This window comes from Gallinula chloropus (assembly GCF_964237585.1).
Source record: "Gallinula chloropus genome assembly, chromosome: 5".
Lineage (NCBI taxonomy): Eukaryota > Metazoa > Chordata > Aves > Gruiformes > Rallidae > Gallinula > Gallinula chloropus.
In genome coordinates this window covers 598,768-608,901 of record NC_140090.1, presented here as the reverse complement: position 1 = coordinate 608,901, position 10,134 = coordinate 598,768, and positions in this window count along the sequence as shown.

Here is a 10,134-nt window from a genome sequence, read left to right as displayed (position 1 = left end):
GAGGCTCCACGCTGGTACGGAAATGCCTGGGGGGGGGGGAAGAAGAAATCATCACTGAGCGTTGATTTTATTCATGTAATTTTCCTCATCCAGGGCTGCACCACCAGCCATACACCCACGAGGTTGTTACTAGCTCCTAACCCCAGATGTTTTCCCCCTGGAGCATCCCCACGGATCCTCCTCCTGACCCGCTCGCTTCCACGCACAGCTCAAGGCAGCGTGGTTCCAGATGGCTTTTCCAACAATTACAGCTCTGGAGTCTCCCCAAGGTCCTGGGATTTGGGAATTCAATGTATTCCAATGCTCTGCTGCTAACGTTAGCAAATTACTTGAGGGCTTGGTTCAATTAAGAGCCTGGTGCTGTGGATTGGCACCCAAATAACCTGAATGAAGTCCTGCCAATAACAAAGGGCACGGATGAGCCAGTGCTCCTGCTCCCTCCGAGCTTTGGCACCACAGTGAGCATCCCTACAGACCTGGGATCCAGAGCCTGGGATCCTGCTTTGGAGAAGTTAAGCAGGTCTAACTACATCCTTCTCAACACTGGGGAGCAGGAGTGCCAGCCCTGCAGAAATCCTGCCAGCGATGCCCACGCAGGAACAGGAGTGCGACTGCCCACCGCAGCGGGCAGAGGGCAGGGGGAAGTTACCTGGCTGAGGGATGAAGGCCTGGCACCCCCTCATCCCCCCACACCCAGGGGCTTCCCTCACCCCTTTCTCTCCTCCGAGAGCACCTGTCCCTGCTCCACATGCCAACCCGAAGCACAAGGGCTGCCAGCTCCACAGGAGCCCACTCACACCCGTGTGAACTCCGATGACGTGACCTGTGTTTCTGCATCACTCTTCCACGAGCAGAAGTTGTTCCACCAAATGCTTCTGAGAAGAGAATTAATTACCCAAGATACAGGTACCGGGAAGATGAAACCCACACAGCCTGGGATGAGTAGCCACTAACCAAGGCCAAAACCAGCTGCTCTCACACAGCTCTGCAGTGGGAGCTGCTGCATCTCACTACAGCCAAGCCCGACCTGGAGTTATTTCTCAACTCACACTGTAGGCTGTGTGATACCCTGAAACAGGACACACCAGCACACACCAGAGGGTGTCCCTGCCCATGGCAGGGGGGCACCGTGGGTTTGAGGTCCCTTCCCACCCAGGCTGCTCTATCAACCTGCGATTACAGACCTTGCTGCTTTCTAAGTAGTGGAGAGGGATTAGAAAATGCATTAGAAAGTCAGGTTTGGGTGTCAAAGCAATAAAATGTTAAGAGTAAAAAACTGCAACTCCTTAGAGCGAAGTCAAACTGGAGAGCAGAGCCAGGACCAGCTCCCTGGCTCCCTGCTCAGCCCTGCATTCCTGCGACACGGATCCTCGCTGGGCCATGGGAATGCCATGGGGGAACATCAAGAGCCTCACCAGGGTCTGGCCACTGCTCATCTTCCTGACAAGATGAGGTGAACAGAGCACTGCTCTTGGCAAACCCGTGGTTTCTGCCTTCCCCTCTGAAGACTAGAATAACTTACTTAGTGCTACTAGAAAGTGTAAATCTCCTCCGGACTCACGGCCGGGGCACAGCACGTCATCATTACTGCTGCTGCTTCTCTGGGAGGGAAGACACAGAATTACACATTGTGTATTGGAGCAGGGGAGGTCATTCTTCACTTTAAGAAGCTACATCTGTAGAACAGCTTTGCTCACAGGTTACAGAAGCCATGGAGACAACAGCACTCCCTGTGCTTGTGCAGAAAAAGAATCCAAGTTTACAGGAAGAAGTGACAGCACACAGAGTTACACAAAATAGTTCTTAGCACACCCATTCTGGCTCTAAATAAACACTTCTCATAAAAAAGCACTCAGCTCTTTGTTTCAGTAGCATCCCCAAAGGAACTCCTTATCTAACCCCAGAAATGGGAAAGGCAGCCTGTCCCTCGAGCGTACAGGGTCCCCGACACCGCCAGCTTCAGTGGGAACACACAGAGCATCGGGACCACTGAGGCTGGGGGATGGCCAGGGCTGTCCCGTGGCCAGCGGCCCCCAGAGCTCCCCCAGCACCCCCAAAGCCCCCAGCCCTCCCCCAGGACTGGGCCAGCCCGGCAGCCCCCACCGGCTCCAGCAGCCTTCCCGGTGCAGCCAGGCCACGTGCACATGCGCTTTCCTGTCCCAGGAGCGTGGCCCTGGAAGGGAGAGAGGGAACGCTAATTACCAACTCCTAATTACTACTCTCCTCCTCTTTGTCTCTGCCCATTGTTGGCTGCCCAGCCGCTCGCCCTCAGCGCTCCCCTGAAGCACAGGGCACCATGGGTGAGCACGCTCCATGTTCCCATCAGCGGCACCGACCCCGGGCTCCGTTTGCCCTAATTAGCCTGTCCTCAGCACAGCAGGGTTTTTATTAAGCAGAATCTGTGGATGTCAGTGTTTTCAGTTGGTTTCCAGAAAGGCAAAGCGCCTGGCCCTGCGCTGAAGCCACTGGGAGCTCAGGTTATAAACAGCTGAAGCCACTGGTCCTGTGTACCACCTACGGGGTCTGGATGGGGCAAGACTTCTACCAGAGCCTGGGCATCGTTACCCCTCACTCCTCCATCACCCAAACACTGGGCCGCCACTCGGCCACCTGAACAGGCCCATGCAGAACCCTGGTTGCCATTCAAAGGGCTGTGAAAACGTCAGCCCCATTTCTGGCACCTACACCGTTCCTCCAGTAACAAGGCACCAAAGGGGTTTCAAGCACTGGTTTGCTCTGCTTTTTTAGTATCTCCACCCCCCCAATCCACCTTCCTGTTTTTTTTCTTGAGAACCCTGAATATTTAACACTGAAACGATGAGCATCTGCTGTTCTCATACCTCAGTCCTTGCCTTCCCATCCCTCCCTTCCCATTAACGTAAGTGCAGGAGCTGACCTTTACTCAGTGATACCAAGAGGCATCTTGGTACCAAACAGCCCTTCCAGCCCAAGGGATGCTGCCTGCACCAAGCAGGGGATGAGAAAAGCCTCATCAAACTCCTGCTCCTCCCAAAAACCCCGGGCTGCTCTGGAACACGTTTCCAAGCAGGTGTATATACAATGAGCACCTCAGAAACTCAGAGAACAAGATTCTTTGTTGCGTGTGTTACCATTATCATACCTATTCTCATTACTGTCAGTGCTTCCAGCTGCAGCCCTCAGTCACAGAGATAAGGGTAGGAATTGGTTTCTTACTTCAGGGTTACTCAGCGGCCAACTCTCCGTACTGTTTCCTTTATAAATCTGGTGGCAGCTTCTACCAGTAACTTCACTTCTTGTCTGGGCCAAACCCAAAGGAAGCACATCAGCCCAAGACAGTGCACACCCATCTCGAGGTTGTTTTCCACCCACATCAGTGAACAGCAGGCCTGCAGTTAGTTACTGATGAGGAACTAGGTGAGTAACACTACTACAAGCCCTGCTCACGGAAGAGTGCACATAGCCCAGGTCTGCCCAAAATCAGAGGTGAACGGAGCCCTCACGGCCTCCAGCTTCCTCATCACCAGGATGGTTCTCCTTGCAGTGCTTCTCCTGTCCCCAGCCATCTCCTCCCAGCTCGGGATTTTTAGGGCTGGGAGACTCCCAGATTCTCTCTCACCTCTTTCAGAACATTTCCACCCTCGTGCCTTGGGATGGGCAGATCCTCACGGGAGCCGCAGGCACGAGGCTCTGCGGAGGGGTGGGTGTAACGGGGGAGAAGCCCCTTCCCCAGCTGCCCACCCCTCCAGCGAAACCCTCCGTGCTCAGGGCCTGTCCCACAGCACCTGAGCGCTGTGGTTCCCTGCCAGGTGCCCCAGAGCCCACGGGCTGCAGCCGGCTCGGGACGAGCGTGGCCATGGGGAGCTCCCCCGGCACCTTGAGACGCCTCTATCCAAGCCAGGCATTTCCAGGCTCCCTGGCACAAACCATCCCTGTCGCTCCTTTCGGATGCTGGACGTGCATTCAAGTGCCCAACAAGCTTCTCTGTCCCCCCTTCCCATCTGCGTTTGTATTTACATAAACACAGACTCACAAACACCCTCACACCGAGCACAGCAGAGCAGCCCCACGGGGCTCCATGGGACCAGGGCTCCCGCAGGGCAGGGATGGGGTGGGTGTCACCCAGGTCAGACAAGGCCCTTCAGCGATCTGACAATGACAACCTGGGGGTGCTCAAAGCACACTTGAGGCCTTTTGTTTCCATTTAGGCCATTAAAAACTAATTGCCTGGGCACTTCATGTTCTGTACAACAGGTCAAACCCTGAACTGTCTGTGGGGCCTTACCCTGCGACTCAACAGGTTCCACGTAGGTGAACGCTGTTACAGCTGTTGTTGGTGCAGAATTACAAGCTGCTCACGTTGTAAAAGTGTTCTGAAGGGGAGTTTAGGACCAAAAAATCCCACCCCAAACCATCCTCTTCCTCTCAGCCTTCACTTCGGTCTCTGCTGGTTTGCCTCCAGCCCGAGCCACAGGCACAGGCTCCAGCGGTCCCTCGGGGTGCTGGAGCACAGGCTGTGCCCACACCCCTCCCGCAGCGCTGCTGCTCTGGGCATCGGCCCCTGTGGCCCCGCAGAGACGACCCGCGCTGCGAAACCCCCCAGCCATCGGTCTGCGGGGCTGCACTGTGCTAAGGGCAGGGAACACAACCTGTGCTCACACTTCACTTGGGCTGTTTAAAGCAGAATTCTCCGTGTGCACAAGCACAGACAAGAAGGAACAGCAGCTCCCTGCTGCCTACCGACACAGGGGTTCACCAGAAGCAGCTCTGCCGACAGCGTCCAGGCCGGGGCAGAGCTCTGGGTCCCCACTGAGCTTTCACCCTTCCTCTCTAGTCTCCCTCAGGCCTTTGACACACCGCAGGCACTGAAAAACAAGAGAGCAACAGCACAAGGGATGGAGGGGGAACAAAACCCCACCACACATCAAGGCTACTGTGAGGCAAACATGCTGGATGCTTGCATGGCACAGCTCACAGCAGGACAGAAATAATGTATCCTGGGGATTCAAGAGTCTTTGGAAATAGGCAACACCATAAAAACCTTTGCCAACTGGAAGTACTTCCAGGGTTGGCTGGAAAGCAAGAATTTAGTTTTGTAATTTGTTTTGCTCCACATCAGGACAAACCTAAAACCTATTGAAACTTTGCACAAGCAAAACAAAACGAAGTACATGGGTATTCCAGAAGAGGCAGCACCCACCACCTTACCTTGGTCCCCTGCATCCCAGTTCAGCCTTGCAGTCTGCTGCTCTGCTCATCCAGAAGTGCCACGAAACCTTCCAAAAGTTGTCATCAGAATGATACATTTCTGCAAAAACATTCTGCAGTTGACCATGGCAATCAGAAAGAGTAAAAAACCCCCAAACTGTTCCAAGAAGCATTTTACAAACCTTTAGTCACCCCGAACGCTGCTTTCACAGCCCTGAAATCCATTAAACAGCAGCCCATAAATCTGCTGGGCAGCTCACACTGATCTGAGTGGTGCCTTTTCGATGGGGAGCGTAATGATGGGGCTTCTCGGAACATTTTAGCATCGTTCAGACACAGAAGTGTCGGCAGGGTGAGCATTACTGTAATTAAAATGTTAATTCCCTAATGCGCCTGCCTGCCGCCTCCGCTCTCACCTCTGTTCCCAAGATGATGGTCACTGGCCTCCTCTCTTGCCATCCCAGCGCTGACGGTGCCACCTGCTCCTCACCTGCTCTTGCTCTCCTCCTCCTCCTCCTCCTCCTCCTCCTCCTCCTCCTCCTCCTCGCAAGGCTGCCGGTGCCATCACAACACTCGTGCAGGGGAGATGGCGGCACAGCCTGAGCAGGGTGAAGCTGCCAACTCGACACTTGGTCCTGATTCCTCTTCGTCATCCTTTGGTGTCATCAGCAGTGAAGGACAAACCAAGCCCAGGCCAACTTCTCAGCCTGCCCCCTGCCTCGGGCCTGAGCTGCCGCTACCGACCCAACTCTCCGCCCCCAGAGCCCAGCCAAAGGCACAGAGACCCCGGGGCGGAGGGACCACTGCTCGAGACGCTCCCGAAACGCGTCCTCACAGGCGTCTCTACACCAGCACGGACAGGAGCGCCCCATCTCCGTCCTCCCATCGCTCTGAAGCCCATTGGGCACGGGTCCCCACCCCCTTTGGTAGGTGTCATGTTTAAGGTTCCCACAAGAACAATCCAGGAACCAAACCAGATCTGTGCCGTGAGTCCGCGTCGGCACACGGAGCCCAGACGGCAACTCGACTGTCCTGTGCCCCAGGGAGCGATCCCGGTCCTGCTGCAGTGAAGTGGCCTGAACAACATGGGAACTGGGTACAGCCCTTGGTAACTCCCGGGGTTAGATCCAGGTACAGCCCTCGGTAACTCCCGGGGTTAGATCCAGGTACAGCCCTCAGTAACTCCCGGGGTTAGATCCAGGTACAGCCCTCAGTAACTCCCGGGGTTAGATCCAGGCACAGCCCTCAGTAACTCCCGGGGTTAGATCCAGGTACAGCCCTCAGTAACTCCCGGGGTTAGATCCAGGTACAGCCCTCGGTAACTCCCGGGGTTAGATCCAGGTACAGCCCTCGGTAACTCCCAGGGTTAGATCCAGGCACAGCCCTCAGTAACTCCCAGGGTTCGATCCTGAGCATCCGTTTTGATGCTGGCAAGAGGTGAAAGCTGCAGCCTCGCCCCAGTGATGCACTCCAGGAGCTTTGCCTCTGCAGGAGGATGCTAAACATGAGAGACCACTGCACTACCCGCCCCATGACTGGCACATGCTGGGCAGCAGTGTCCCCAGCACACTCTGCATCCTCCTCCCTTTCCTGAAGTGTGGTTCCACCACCAAGAACCAGGTCAGTGTGCTGGCTCCTTGCAGGAGGGCGTTGCCAGGACAGAGGCGACTACACACAGAGCAGCACGGACACGACTTGTGGGGGCAGGAGCTCGCCTTGGGGGTGGCTTCTTAGGTTTCCTTTTCTTTTTAAACCCCAACCCCTACGTGTCCCCAGGCTGGTAGGTGCTTTGGTGTACCGTGTCACAGGCCACCGACCCAGGAGAACCACCGTCCTGGACCTCCCAGCAGCTCGGCTGGCACCAAGCAGGTTGATCTAGTGAGCAGACATCCCATCCCCTTGGGAGATCCCTGTTGCAAAGTAGCAACACAAGTCTGTAACCAGAGAGAAACGGCATGGAGATGGCCCCAGCTTCTCCCTCCACGAGTACCAGAGGTCCCTCCTCAGCTCCCCTCAGCACGGTGTCGTGGCTCAGGCACCAGGACTGTGGTGGGGTTTTTCCTTCCAACTGGGATACAGCAGATGTGCCTCCCAGGTGAGAGGATGTGTCACAGTCAATCATTAACTCCACTCTTGATAAAATGCTTACTTTTCCCCAGAAATCTGAGGTTTGACATGTAAAGCTGTGTTTGAGAAGGATTCAACTTCGATCTGTATAAACAGAGCCGCACCTGTAACACCTTCGTTCTCCTCCTCCGATGCCAACCACCACACCAGGGCCGATCTCTTCGCACAGCAGAGCGCTCATCCTGGTCCCTCCCTCATCAAACAGCTTAATCCAAGTAAACAGAGAGAATTCTGGGCGGCTGGGTACGGATCTTTCATGGAAAATTCCAGCAGGGAAGGTGCACAAGGAGAGGTACAAGTGGGAGGAAACCTTGAGCAGCTTCTGCGCAGCAGCACCAACACGAGTCGCTGTCCCCAGGACGTGGGGCCAACAGAAACCCAAACCAAAGCAGCGACCTCCCCCCACCTCAGGCACCTCTGGTTTTTCAGAATCACAAGGTTGGAAGAGACCTTTAAAGATCATCAAGCCCAACCAATCCCATCCTAAGCTAAACCAGATTCCTGAGCACCTCATCTCCCCTCTGTTAAACACCCCCAATGCTGGGGACTCAGCCCCCTCCCTGGGCAGCCTGTGCCACAGCCCCACAACTCTGCCAGGGAAGAACTTTGCCCTCCCAGCTGAGCTGACCCTGCCCTGGGGCAGCTTGAGCCCATTGCCCCTTGGCCCATCTCCTGTCCCCTGGCTGCAGAGACCATCGCCCACCTCTCTGCACCCTCCTGGCAGGGCAGGGGAGGTGGGGAGAAGGTCTCCCCTCAGCCTCCTCTTCTCCAGGCTCAACACCCCCAGCTCCCTCAGCTGCTCCTCAGAGGATTTGCCCTCCAGCCCCTTCCCCAGCCTGGTTGCCCTTCTCTGCACTCGCTCCAGGACCTCCATGTCCTTCTGATGGTGAGGAGCCCAGAACTGGACCCAGCACTCCAGGTGCAGCCTCACCAGTGCCCAGTACAAGGACAGAAGGTTTTTGCCTCACCTTCCTCCTCACAGGCACAGTGGAACCAGACGGTGCCACTCCTGCACCGAGGGGCATCACATTGGCCTCTGGAGATGCAGGGCCTCCCCTGAGCAGGGCTCTGGCACAGGGGCAGGTGCTGCTTGAACCAGAGCTCCTGCCCACGTCAGGGTCACAGCACGGGTCTGCCAGGCACACGAATAATTCAGCTGTGGCACCACTTGTGCCATCTCCATAGTAATAAGTGCAGCAGATTAGATATAAGCATTCCAAATCTCTTTAGAAGATTAGATCTGGGGGGCACTAGAGGAACATCAATTAATAAACATGCTGGAAAAGCAGCGTGGGGGCGGGGTGTTCTCATCACTACACCCCTGGCACCTCTCCCTTTGGCCAAGCCCTGACACCATGAGAGAGAAGCGGGTTCACTCCTCTGAGCGTGCCGATGCCGGGCAGCGGTTCAGCGCTGCAGGCAGCAGATAACTGCAGTGACCATCACTGAGCCTCCCCTCACTGCTCCCAGGCACACCAAGAGACCAGTCACAGCACCACTACTTCTGTCATGGTTTAAAGCATGGACCCTGCTACCTGTAGTAGCAACTACCCATTAGAAAAGCAGAGTGCTGAATGACTTATGCCTAAGTCAAGGGATGAGAAGTTGCTAAGAAATTCTTGTGACTATTTTCCACTCAATCTTCCTTATGAAGTTTGTCAAATAGTTACCTAATTAAGAAGATCAGTTAACATTTCAGATAGCTCAAAGCCTGGACCAAAACCACTTTGTTAGTAGGGCACAAATGTGCATTTCAATTAGAAGAGTCCCTGGGTGTCTGGATACACAGAAGTTACTAGCAGCAGCACCAAGGAAAATGACCTTGCCCACCACAGTGACGAGCACCTCGGGGCCCTGGCACCAGCCAGACTTCCTCACCCTGCCCGGGCCTTGCTTGGATCATCTCCTACCCCTAATGCGGGGTACATGGGGTACTGGTGGGTGGGCTCCAGTCTCTGCTGAACACTGTCCCTGCTGGGCCACAGTTATTTGAGCCCCCAGCACGATCACCAGCACACGCCAGCTTAGAGCGAACCAGAACACATCCAGGCAACAGAGCCTTTGCCTTCCTGTTAAGAACTAACAGTAAAAATAATCAGATCCTGCTTTTCCTCAGCTTCTTGCAGCACCAATCAGCTCAGAGTCCCCCCAGGAACAGCGAAGCACCGACTCAGCCCGCTCTGCCGTGCTCCTGCCGACTCCCAGCCCCACGCAGCACCTGCCCACAGCTCAGCTGCCATTGCCAGGCTAGAGGTGGGCACAGAGAGAGGCCAGACACCTGCCTGGGCCCAAGGAGGAACGGTCACAGGGAAACACACAGCAGAGTCTGACTGACTCCAAGGAATGTTTTAACCCAGGGAGGGAGCATGTCCCAGCAGCTCATTGCTACCTGGGTCCTTTGATTGCTTGGAGGACTTCAAACCAAGAAACAAGTTGCTCTCCAAGGGTGAGAGGACACTGCCACTGCCGAGCTCCTCTGCCTCTCGGCACAGCAGGATGAGAGCACCGAGAGGTGTGTGCAGGCAGAGTCCAAGCCAGCCCAGCTCTGCCCCTGAGGCTGGGGTAACGTACCTCCTCCCGTGCCACACACGCTGGGCAGTCTGTGTGGATGTGCTCACATCACACCAGGTCCCTGCCACACGCTCCGGGGATCCAGCTCAGCACAGGGCAGACACGGCCAGACAGACAGACACCGGCAGCCTCAGCACCTCAGCGTCCCACCCAGGGCTGACCACAGCAGGCACCCAGCGGTGACACCCCTGCAGTGGCACGCCGCTGTCCCTGGCAGGCAGCAAGAGAACTAACACACTGCTGTTTGAC